We start from the raw sequence: 10977 nt of genomic DNA on the forward strand, positions 1-10977 counted from the left end.
AAAGGGAGGGAAAACAAGAAAGATGAGTCTAGACATGACTCTCACTCCCTGCTACTGGAGGAGGGGGTGTGTTGGGATATGGTGGGGGACCTTGAGGGATGGCAACAGGGAAAGTGCAATGACTTTAAAGTAAGGGCCGGTCACTGAAGGCCACAGAGAGGGCACAGGTGAGGGGAGGAGGCTTCAGTTGCCCCAGGGAAGGGACCTGGGGCCTGCCAGTGCCTTATTGACATCTCCTTGCTGGCTTGTCCTTAGGTCTATTTCTGTGACAGGGGTAACCTATTTCTCTCCCCATGATACATCGCCCCTCATGGCATACCCCAAATCCGTGAAAACATGCACCTGAGTCTTGGCTTCACAGGGCCTTGGCCAGCCTTGGAGAACCTAGTGGAGCATGGCATCCACTAGGAAGGTAGGCATGTAGGTCCTAGGGAGGTAGAGAAGCTTGGTGTCCCAGCCAGCTGTGTAGCAAGTGCAGGGGTGGCAGGCGGTCAGCACATGCTCCATGCAGTCAGTCACCAATGATAGATTTGTACTGCATTTTGACCAAAGGCTCCTAGGTGCTTTTCTGAGGCCTGTTCAGAATGAGAAAAGATCCTTAATGTACTAGCACATCCCTCCCCTCCCATTTAGAGCTCTGAATTGGAAGGAGAGTGTCTAAGAATCCCTGGGCCCCTCAATGATATGCCTCAAGTCTAATCCACCTATATTCCCCAGGGAGTGCCCCAACCCTCACTCCAGCAAAACCTGTTCCACACTAAGCCCCCTCTGCCTCTCTTCCTGAGATATCTGGGCTGCATAAATTGAAGATCTCTATTAACAGCCTAAGAACATGAAAATCAGCTATCTCTAAAATAATGAGAGGTTCAGATTAGCCAGTGGTTTCAATTATAGGAGCTTGAATTCCTCTTTTAGGTGACCCGTTGAACACACAGCTAAATGGACGAAATGTCCTCACTTTGTTGGGGAGGCAGAGTCTGGAGGACAGACTCTCATACTGTTGGAGGTACTAATGATGGACCCAGACTTCTAGACAAGGATTTCCTTATGTCCCCACTGTCCACAGCTCACTCATGGGGTGTCAGAAACTTCTCCCCATAGGTCTCCTTGACCTCGGGGCTGGCCTAGTCCGACAGCTCCCTGAGGTTCTGTAAATGCCTCTCAGAGCTGGCCATACTGGTCTTGAAGTGACCAGGTTCAATCACAGACACCTTCACTCCAAAGTGGGAGAGCTTCCTCCTGCATGGCAGATATGCAGAAGGGCAAGGACTTCAGAAATCTTGGGAGGCAAAATACAGAAAACAAAGAAACCCAATACAAACCCAGTGTGCAACGGCAGTGGAAGACGCAAGAAAGCTTGGAGAGTTGGGAAGGGCAGCAGATAGCAGATAACAATTATGATGGTGGCCTTGCCTCTCTCTGGGGTTTCCATATTTTACATACTGGAGCTTAGTAGCCCTAAGTCCTACCAATTCAAGAGCAAGGCAGCACCTCAGTGCTATCACCTCCTATGCCCCTCACATCCAATGGATCACCAGAATTCCCACATTCTACCTCCTCTGCAGTCCTCAGTCCCCTCCCTTCTTCTCCCACCCCAGGAATCTCCCTGGCCTCTGAGCTGGGCGATGGCAGCTGTCCTCTGAGGAGCGTCCCTCTGCCTTCAATCTGGCTCCCCACACTCACAGCCACTGGGCTCCCTGCAGTAAGTGGGTGTCTAGAAGCCAACTAGTCCAAGGAGCTCTCCTGAGAAAATCCTTTTTGGGGGGGTTCCACTGGCAACAGCATGAGGCACAGCTCCTGTCCAGGGACTCCATGCGCCCAGATGCACCCACCTGCCCAGCCTCCTCCACAGGCCTGGCCCTGTGCTTCACCTCATGAGGACCCCACAGCACAGGTAGGCGGCTGAGGCTCCCCCTAGGCCTGGGCTGAAGACAAAAGTCATTCCCCCATTTCTGTTCAAGGCTGCCAGGTGGGGATTCTCAATCTCCAGCTTAGACCCCATCTCCAGGAACTTCCCCAACTCAGGTGGCTACCATGGCCACCAGGGCTGACTGGGTCACAACCCCTATGAGAACTGGCAACAAACATTCTAGCTCTCTTGCTCCTCTCTCAGGTGTCAGAGCTTTTAGGGCAGGGCCAAAACCTTGCTGTTTTCCTGGGCTGAGTTTATTGGGCACTCATCCAAGGGCCTAAAGAGTCTGTTGTATGGACTAAGATGCTCTCCCCATGTCTCCTAGGCTCCCTGCAACTGCATGTCACAGTGGCTTCAGCCTGGGCTCTGGAGCCAAATATGCCAGTTCCAGTCTGCTTCAGACATTTTCTGCCTATGGGACCCCCTCAACAGGGTCAAAGGTGAGTTACAGGAACTGTTTGGTCTGCGGCCCCTCCCTCCCCAGAACATGGAGAAGCTGTTCCCAACAAGTGGCTGGCTAAATCCATAAGGGCAACAGCACACACAGGATGAGAGAGAGGGATCTCAATAGGGGGCCTCTAAGGCTATGATTACATAAAACTACTGCAAATGGCTCCCACAGAAGAACAGGTGCAGGGGGACGAGGGAGGGCCCTGTCCCAGGCCAATACCAGAGGGAGTCGGAGGTCTCCACGCTGTACTTGGAGATGCAGTAGCCTGCACCAAAAAGTGAAACCCGGCCCGCGATGCTGGAGAGGTTGACCACGCAGCCCCTGGCCTTCCTCATTAGGGCGGCAGGCTCAGAGTCACATCAATCACCCCCAACAGGTTCATGTCCAGTATAGTCACAAAGTCCTGTTCCATCAACCACTCATTGCAGCTGGAGGGCAGGCAGATGCCAGAGTTATTCACCAGGCCCCAGAGTCCTGGGATGGCCAGAAGATGAGAGCATCACTGTTGTGTTTGTGCAGGTGGACATAGTTAGGGTGCAAGTTCATTTTCCAGTTCAATGTGTTTATTGAGTCAACAAGTGTGCTACATAGAATAAGGGAAAGGAGTGGAGGAGAGGAAATCAGGATGGGGTGGCTTCAGAGTTTCAAGGTTTGCACCCATTTCAAGGTATTGGGGGTGAGGGGTGGTCCTTCCCATCTCTGCTCCTAGTGCCTGGCACCCAGCATGCAGTAAAGCCAATGCTGTGAAGTGCATGGACAGAACTTGAGAAAACAGAATGAGGGCCCAACAAATATCTCTCCAGGGAAGAGAGACAGAGACAGGAAATAGGAAGACAGGAATGGGCTAAGACAGAGAAACCAAGGGGAAAGGACAGAAGACAAAAAGAAAAAGGAAAGGAAAGAATAAGAAAAACACATGAGTAATTACTTTCTGCATCCTGGTTAGGAGAGATACACTTAAATCCTAAGACTGGGGGAAGTTAGAGAGCAGGCCTGCACTGGGCATCAGGGGACAAGCTGTGCTTCAACCTGCATCAATGTCAAGGCAATATCTGTCCTGGAAGAAAAGGTCACCTAGTGTACCTGGGAATCCCAAAGCTCACTGTGGACTGAATAGCAAGAGCAGGAGGAGAAGAGGGAAAGAAGTCTCATGCCACACAGGTGTCCAGACTGTACTCTCTGCCCCAGGAAGTACCACCCTCTCCCACCATGATCCCACAAGCCTATGTCTGCCCTATCCCCATAGGGTCCAGCAAGCTTTGGGGAAGATTCTACGGAAGACATAGGGGAGCAAACTAATAGCATGAAAGATCTGGAGTAGTCAGAGCTACAGAACTACGGACTCCAGGCCAGCAGGGGCAGGGGTGTGAGTGGGTGAGGGCTGGGGGGTACAGGAGACAGAGATTGACCCTAGGAATATTGGAAAAACAATAAGGCCTGCAATGGTAGCCCTTCCCATACTCAGAAACCTTTCCTGGACTTGAAGGAATGAGGATTCTCTGATTCAATAGTTTTACTTTTCTTGAATAGCACCAGCACTGCTAAGCCTGTCAACAAACCTTGGTAGAGAATCATTACTGAGATGTTATTTATGCCAGGAAAAGTGGGTAACAAACTTCGGCATTCAACAATATAGAATCCTTTTAATAAATTATGGCCTCTCCACATGCTGGAATATGGAGACCTTGATTGTTATGTTGTGGAAGAAATTTGATGATGAAAATGCTGACCCCAGAATGTGTAAAGTAGAGGGAAATTAACCCTGGAGGCTGGGATTAGGGGGAATGTTGTTTCACTCTCATCCTCTTCTATGATTTCTCCAATGAGAAATCCTATCTTATCCTACTATCTATCCAACCTTATCCTCTTCTATAATTTCTTCATGTTTTCCATTTACAACCAGAACAAAGCAATCAATGATCTCCCTTTCCCCAAAACGAACAGGATTCATCACTCGGTGTTTGATGTGAAGTCCCTTCAGCTCTCCAAGCCCCAGTGTCCTTGTGAATCAAGTGGAGATAATCTTAAAGCCCTCAACAGGGACAAGTGTGAAGGAACCAGTAAGAGAATGCTGAGCTGTCCTCTGCATTCTGAGATCAGAAGCCTGGATCCTGCCTGGTCCCATCCCCGATGGTCTCATGCCAACTGTCAGGACCCAACGTTATCCAGAGACTGGGCTCTAACCACAGGCTGGACTCCTCCATCCCTGGGCCCAGCCACAACCACTCTAGGACTTCTGCTCTGGAAAATGGAAAGCTCGAGCCCCTAAAAATAAAAGTCTTGGAAATGTTCCCAGTTAGCAGACACTAGGTCTCCCCTAGTGACACAGAGAGAGGAGAAACAAACAGGCACTAGGAGGGATTGAGGTGGTCCCTCTGTCCCCCACACGCTCCTTCACCTCCTGGGCAGCTGCAGCAATGCTCTCTGTCTTGGTGATGTCCATGGTCACTCTCCAGCCTGTCTGAAGTCTGGCCCCTCAGCTGCTTGGTCTCCTTCTCTGTCCTACATGCAGCTCCCGCAAGCCTCGTGCATCCAGTTGTCTGGACAGTAGGTTCCTGAAGCATGAGTGACAGCTCATGATGAACACGTACTTGTCTCTCAGGTGGCTCACCACCTGCCTCTCCCGGTACCAGTGCAGAAGGTAGTACAGGCCCAGGAGGACTGCCAGGTAGAGACACATGGCTTTGCAGAGGACAGACCCAGACGGGCTGGGGTGAAGTGAGAGTCTGGCCTCTGTTCAGACAGGAGGACTTAAGAACACAGAGGGCTGAGGTAGGCAGGGAAGCCCTCAGGCATTTTGGCAGAAAGTCCTCACTTTCCTCCCTGATCACTGTCTTTCTGCACCATTTTTTATCCTGGCTTCATCTCTCTGCTCTTTCAACTGCCTTTGCAGGTGCTCATGCATGCAGTTGCAAACCCGAAGTCTTGCCCAGTGAGTAGTTATCACTACTCAGCAATGCTTCCCTAGTCCACCAATGCCTCTCTGTCTTGCTGTGCCTACTCAGGTGTACACACAGGTGTCCATACAGGGGCCCACACACACACACCATGACCCACACCACTCTGATCTACAAACAAGGGTCAGAACTTGTCTCTACATATCTTGTGATATGGTTTGGATATTTGTGCCACCAAAATTGCATGTTGAAATGCAGTCTCCAATATTGGAGGTAGGGGCTGGTGAGAGGTGTTGGGTCATGGTAGTGGATCCCTCATGGCTTGATGCTGTCCTGGAGACACTGGAATGAATTGTGATGGGATCTGGTTGTTTAAAAGTGTGGCACCTCCCCAGCTCTCTCTCTCTTGCTCCCACTCGCCATGTGACAAATCAGCTCCCCCATTGCCTTCTGCCGTGATTATAAGCTTCCTGATGCCTCACCAGCAGCCAAGCAGATGCATGCTTGTACAGCCTGCAGAACCGTGAGCCAATTAAACCTGTTTTCTTTATAAATTACCCAGTCTCAGGTATTTATTATAGCAACACAAGAACGGCCTAACACACATTGTATACCAACACTCCTGGACCACGGTCTCCCAGAAAACAGACTTTACTGGGAAGCTACACATGGTTTCCAGGCACATTCAGTGGAAATCCTGCTCTGAGCCTGAGTTTCCTCATCCCACTCAGCATCCAGAATCAATCACTCCCCAGAAAAGTAGGGCACGATCAGACTCTCTAGGATGAGAAGGAGAAGGCAAAAGAGTGAACAAGAGCAGGTCCCCTCCTGCTACAGTAGTTTTCTGGGGCAGAAAGAAGTGGAAGACCCACAGGGGGAGTCCAACCTCACAGGTAAAGAAAGGGAAAAGAAGGGAATGGAGCCTTGGAACCCACAGGAAGGAAGTACCCAGGGCTGCTGGGAGGGGGAATGGAATGACTTATGCAGGTGTCACAGGGCTCACCCGCTCACCTCCTGATATGCCCTGGGTGCTGGCTCCACTGCCCTCTGCCCTCCCCTGTCAGGGCCCACATCCAGGATCTGGACCCTTCAGACACTGAGAGGCTAAAAACATTGCTCATTTAAACAAGGACAATGAGGATGGTGTGTCCAAAACCTTGCCCAAGCAGGGAAGGATATGAACCCTAGTAACTGGAAAGGTATTACTTCAGTTTGTATCAGGGTGTTGATGGACAGGAGGGATCTTCTCCTCAGGAGACTACAGAAAGCGGTACAGACTGGACCTCACTGCTGTCCATGGAAGGTCCCTCCAGGTGAGGTCGAGGAAACTTATTTCATAACTGGTGGGCAGGATGTAGAGGGGCAGGGAGCTGGGGGAGTAGGGGTGGGACAGAATAATCCAGGGTTTCTTTGCACTGGGCGTCTCTGCCACTGTCCATGTTTGCCAAATTTCTGTCCCCTAATTGAAGAAGTGGAGATGGACTGGGAGGGGGAAGGAGAGGTTTCCTGCAGAAACCAGAGGCTAGCAAAGAGCCGCACGCCCCCTGGTGGTTCTTCTCTAGCCCTGCAGTCACGACGTGGGCATGGGCCTGGGATCTGCCAAGGCTCTTCAGCTCATCCCAGTGGCCGCCAGCATCAGGGAGCCCCTATATCTCCCTGCACGGATCCTCCAAGAAGGAGGGAAACAGCAAGACTGCTGGCTGGTAAGAGACTGGACTAGTGTTAATTAAGCAACATGGATGGTGCCTTGAGTGTGCTGCGTACTAGAGGTTTGACAGACTCAGAGCCCCTTGAGGGCTCCGAGACTGAGTCCAGTCATTTTTGTATTTCCAACCCGGGCAGTGCTAGCTTCTAGCAGAGATGAATGAATGTTGAGGTAGCTGACACTGCAACATCTGGCTTGGCTTTCCATTTTCATCACTATTTCTTACATCATGCGACAATATGAGATTTCCTAAAGCCTCCATTTTTCTCATCTTTATAACGAGGGAGGAGAATCAAGATGACTTTGTCAAGTCCTCCCAACTCCAATTTCAGAGCGTCTAAGAATCTATATGCCTTTATTAAAATGGTGAAAACTTAGAAAGATGGGGTCTTGGGAAGCACTGGAGAATTTCTGACCAGCATACATTAGGTGCTCAACAAAAGTTAACAGAAACGGAAGAAATCTGGAATCAACAAGAGACTTACCGTATCTACAGAGAGGCTGGGGGAGGGGTGCAGATCAGGAGATGGGAGAGTGAGGGAGAAACAGAAGCTGGGAGAGATAGGAGACCAAAGGAAGGGGGAAGCGGGGAGGCATTCGGGGAGGTTGCTGGTGCTGTAGGCGGCAGAGGGATATTAATAGTACCTGGGGCCCTTCCAGTCTCTTATCAGTCTTTTCAAGCTTCCTCTTCCTTAGACTGATGTCACACCCTCCCTTCTCACACTTGGGAAATCACAGAGGAAACTGTTGTCCTTCATCTCGTGAAAGATAGGGAATGGGAAGCAAAGACATTCACTTTCCCCTTTTCAAATCCCTCCGAGATCATCCTACAAATCCCTCAGCCTTCATGAAGGAGACACCTCCTTCCTCATGCAAGAAATTTCCTAGAATTCCCAGGGCTGAGTCAGCTCCACACAAGTGGATACCCAACATTGCTTTTTTTATCCTGACCCCAGTCTAGGAGAAGCTCTCCAAGGGTCATTTTTTTTTTAAGCTTTTGGACATCATGGGCCCCTTCAAGAATCTAAGGAAGGTTATAAGCCCCCACAAAAATGCACATAACACAACAATCAAAAACTTGCTTATACTTTTCATAGAGTTCACACCTAAAACCATTAGCTGCATGGAATCCAGCTCAAGAATCCTTGTAATATGGGCTTATTGACCTACTAGCTGTGTGACTGGGGCAAGTTATTTAAAGTTTCTGTGCTTCGGTTTCCTTGTCGATGGTAGTACCCACTCATGAAGTTGTTATGAGGATTAAATGAGGTGATATGGATAAAGCCCCTTACAACTGTGTCTGGCCAATGGTGCGTATTCGATAAACATTAGCTGTTACTACATCTCTCTGTGGTAATTCATAGTAACATTTGGGAATGTTCCCACCCTTCTATGTAAAAAACACAACCCAAGACAGCCAAATAAAAGAGGAGGCTCATGTTGATCTAATTCAGAGAGGAAAAAAATGGCTAGTGGTAATAGGACTAAAGCGGTCTCTCAATGTCAATTCCACAAGATGGTATTCCTTTTACCTTATCCCCATGAAGTGGAAAAAGGGCATGCTTGTATATATTATCTCATGTATCCCATATAATAACCTGTAAGGGAAGCATCATTATCCTCACTTTACATATTAAGAAACTGACATTAAACTCCTATCTCTCACCAGACACAAAAATCAACTCAAGATGGATTAAAGACTTACATATAAGACCCAAAACTATTATTAAATTATTAGAAGAAAATCTAGTATTGCGGGAAAAATCTAGTATCTAGTATAAGGAAAAGTCTCCTGGACATTGGACTAGGCAAAGAATTTATGACTAAGATCTCAGAAGCACAGGCAACAAAAACAAAAATAAACAAATGGGACTTAATTAAACTAAAAAGCTCTGCACAACAGAAGAAATAAGCAACAGAATGAACCACCCGCAGAACTGGAGAAAATATTTGTAAACTATTCATCTGACAGGGGAGATATCCAAAATATACAAAGAACTCAAGCAAGAAAAAAAAAAAACACAAATAATCCCACTAAAATGTGGGCAAATGACAAGAATAGACATTTTTCAAAAGAAGACATTTTTCAAAAGACATTTTTCAAATGGCCAACAGAGATATGAAAAAATGCTCAACATCACTAATCATCAGAGAAATGCAAATAAAAACCATGACGCGATATCATTGTACCTCAGTCAGAATGGCTATTATTAAAAAGATTTAAAAAAAAAACAGATGTTGGCAAGAATGTGGAGCAAAGAGAACTCTTAGACATTGCTGGTGGGAATGTGAACTAGTACAACTTCTATGGAAAACAGTATGCAGATTTTTCAAAAAACTAAAAGTAGAACTGCCATTCGACCCAGCAATCCCACTACTGGGTATTTACTCAAAGGGGAAGAAATCAATACATTAAAAAGACACCTGCACTAGTATGTTTATCACAGCCCTATTCACAATAGCAAAGACATGGAATCAACCTAAGTGTCCATCAACGAATAAAAGGATAAAGAAAATGTGGTATATATATATATATAATGGAATACTATTTGGCCATAAAAAGGAATGAAATTATGTCTTTTGCAGCAATGTGGATGGAACTGGAGATCATTATTTTAAGTAAAACAATTGAGGCACAGAAAATCAAATATTGCATGTTCTCACTCATATGTGAGTGCTAAAAGATGTGTACACATGGATGTGGAGAGTGAAATGGTAAACAGTGAAAACTTGGAAGGAAGAGGGAATGGGAGAGGGGTGGATGATGAGAAACTAGTCAATGGGTACAATGCATATTATTCTTCTGGTGGATACCCTAAAAGCCCTGGCTTGACCAACATGCAACCTATGCATGTAACAAAACTGCACATGTACCACATCAATCTGTACAAATAAATATTTAAAAACAAAAAACAAAAGAAAAGAAACTGAGATTCAGAAAGGTTAAGTGACCTGCCCAAGATCACACAGCTACCAAGTGGTGGAAAAAAGTGTCAAAAACAGGTCTGACTCAAAAACTGGTGTTATCTCCACAGTGTCTTGTGAAGGGCCGGTGAACAGGGAAGAACTAAGCAGAGACAGCCAAGGACAGGGGAGTGGGGCACAGGCTTTGAGGAGCCTGGAAATCTCCTAATCTGGTACTTCTGGGCAAACCAGATTCCTCTCTAGCTTGGGGAAGCTGGTGGCAGGAGGGCAGAGCAACCTCCACGACTAGACTTGGCTTCCTGACTCAGTGGCCTTCTGGAAGTTCACACTGTGGATGCGAGTGCAATCACTACCAAATCCCTCAGCCTTAACCTGTCCACAAAGCACCTGCCTCCACCCCATAAGCCAGGCATGTGGGTTGATCCCTGGGACAGCCTGCCTCATCCCTTCTGCCAGGGTCCAAGCACAGCCCTTTGCCTAACCCAACCCTGGGAAGTTGTCTGCCTTTATCTCTGCCTCCCAATACCTCCTCCCTGGTACCTTCCTTCCTTTCTGATTGTTGATCGCAAAATCTTATCTACACTTTTTTTGGGGAAAAAAGTGGGGTGGGGAGGAAAAAGAGTAAATTTCCAGGAATTGTTTCACTGCTGCTGTTCCTGCTGCATAGGGCAAAGCTGCTGGCCTGCTCCTTTTGCCCAGGTTGGCGAGGAGCCTGGCCTCCCGCTCCTCCCTCTTTCTCTTCCTCCCAGTCTCTCTCTTTCCAGCTGCAACCCCCATCCCCTAAAAAAGCCCCACATGAAAATTGCAGAGCTATCACTTATTTCTTCCTGAGGGAGGAGCTTTCCCTCTGAGCCTCTGCCAGAAGGAACCACCATCACTTCCTCTTTCTACAAATACACATTGGATGACAGGAGTAAGTGGGAGAAGGCAGCAGACAGAGGTGAGGCTGCAGGGGGTATGTCTCCATATGGGAAGGACAATTCAGAGACCCAGGAGATAGGAGCCACTAAAGGGCAGTCTTGTGAGGAACGGAAGTGGTCACAGATGTGGCCATCTGGAGAGGACAAAGACCAGACCAGGGCCTTCC

The 10977-nt window shown here is 48.0% G+C and overlaps 1 pseudogene; it reads right to left on the reverse strand.

Annotated features, from left to right (window-relative positions):
- Window positions 1-384: 384 nt before the first annotated feature.
- LOC129009667 (retinol dehydrogenase 16-like) lies at window positions 385-6078 on the reverse strand (annotated as a pseudogene).
- Between the last annotated feature and the right edge of the window lie 4899 nt (window positions 6079-10977).

This window comes from Pongo pygmaeus, chromosome 10, assembly GCF_028885625.2.
Source record: "Pongo pygmaeus isolate AG05252 chromosome 10, NHGRI_mPonPyg2-v2.0_pri, whole genome shotgun sequence".
In the NCBI taxonomy this organism is placed as follows: domain Eukaryota; kingdom Metazoa; phylum Chordata; class Mammalia; order Primates; family Hominidae; genus Pongo; species Pongo pygmaeus.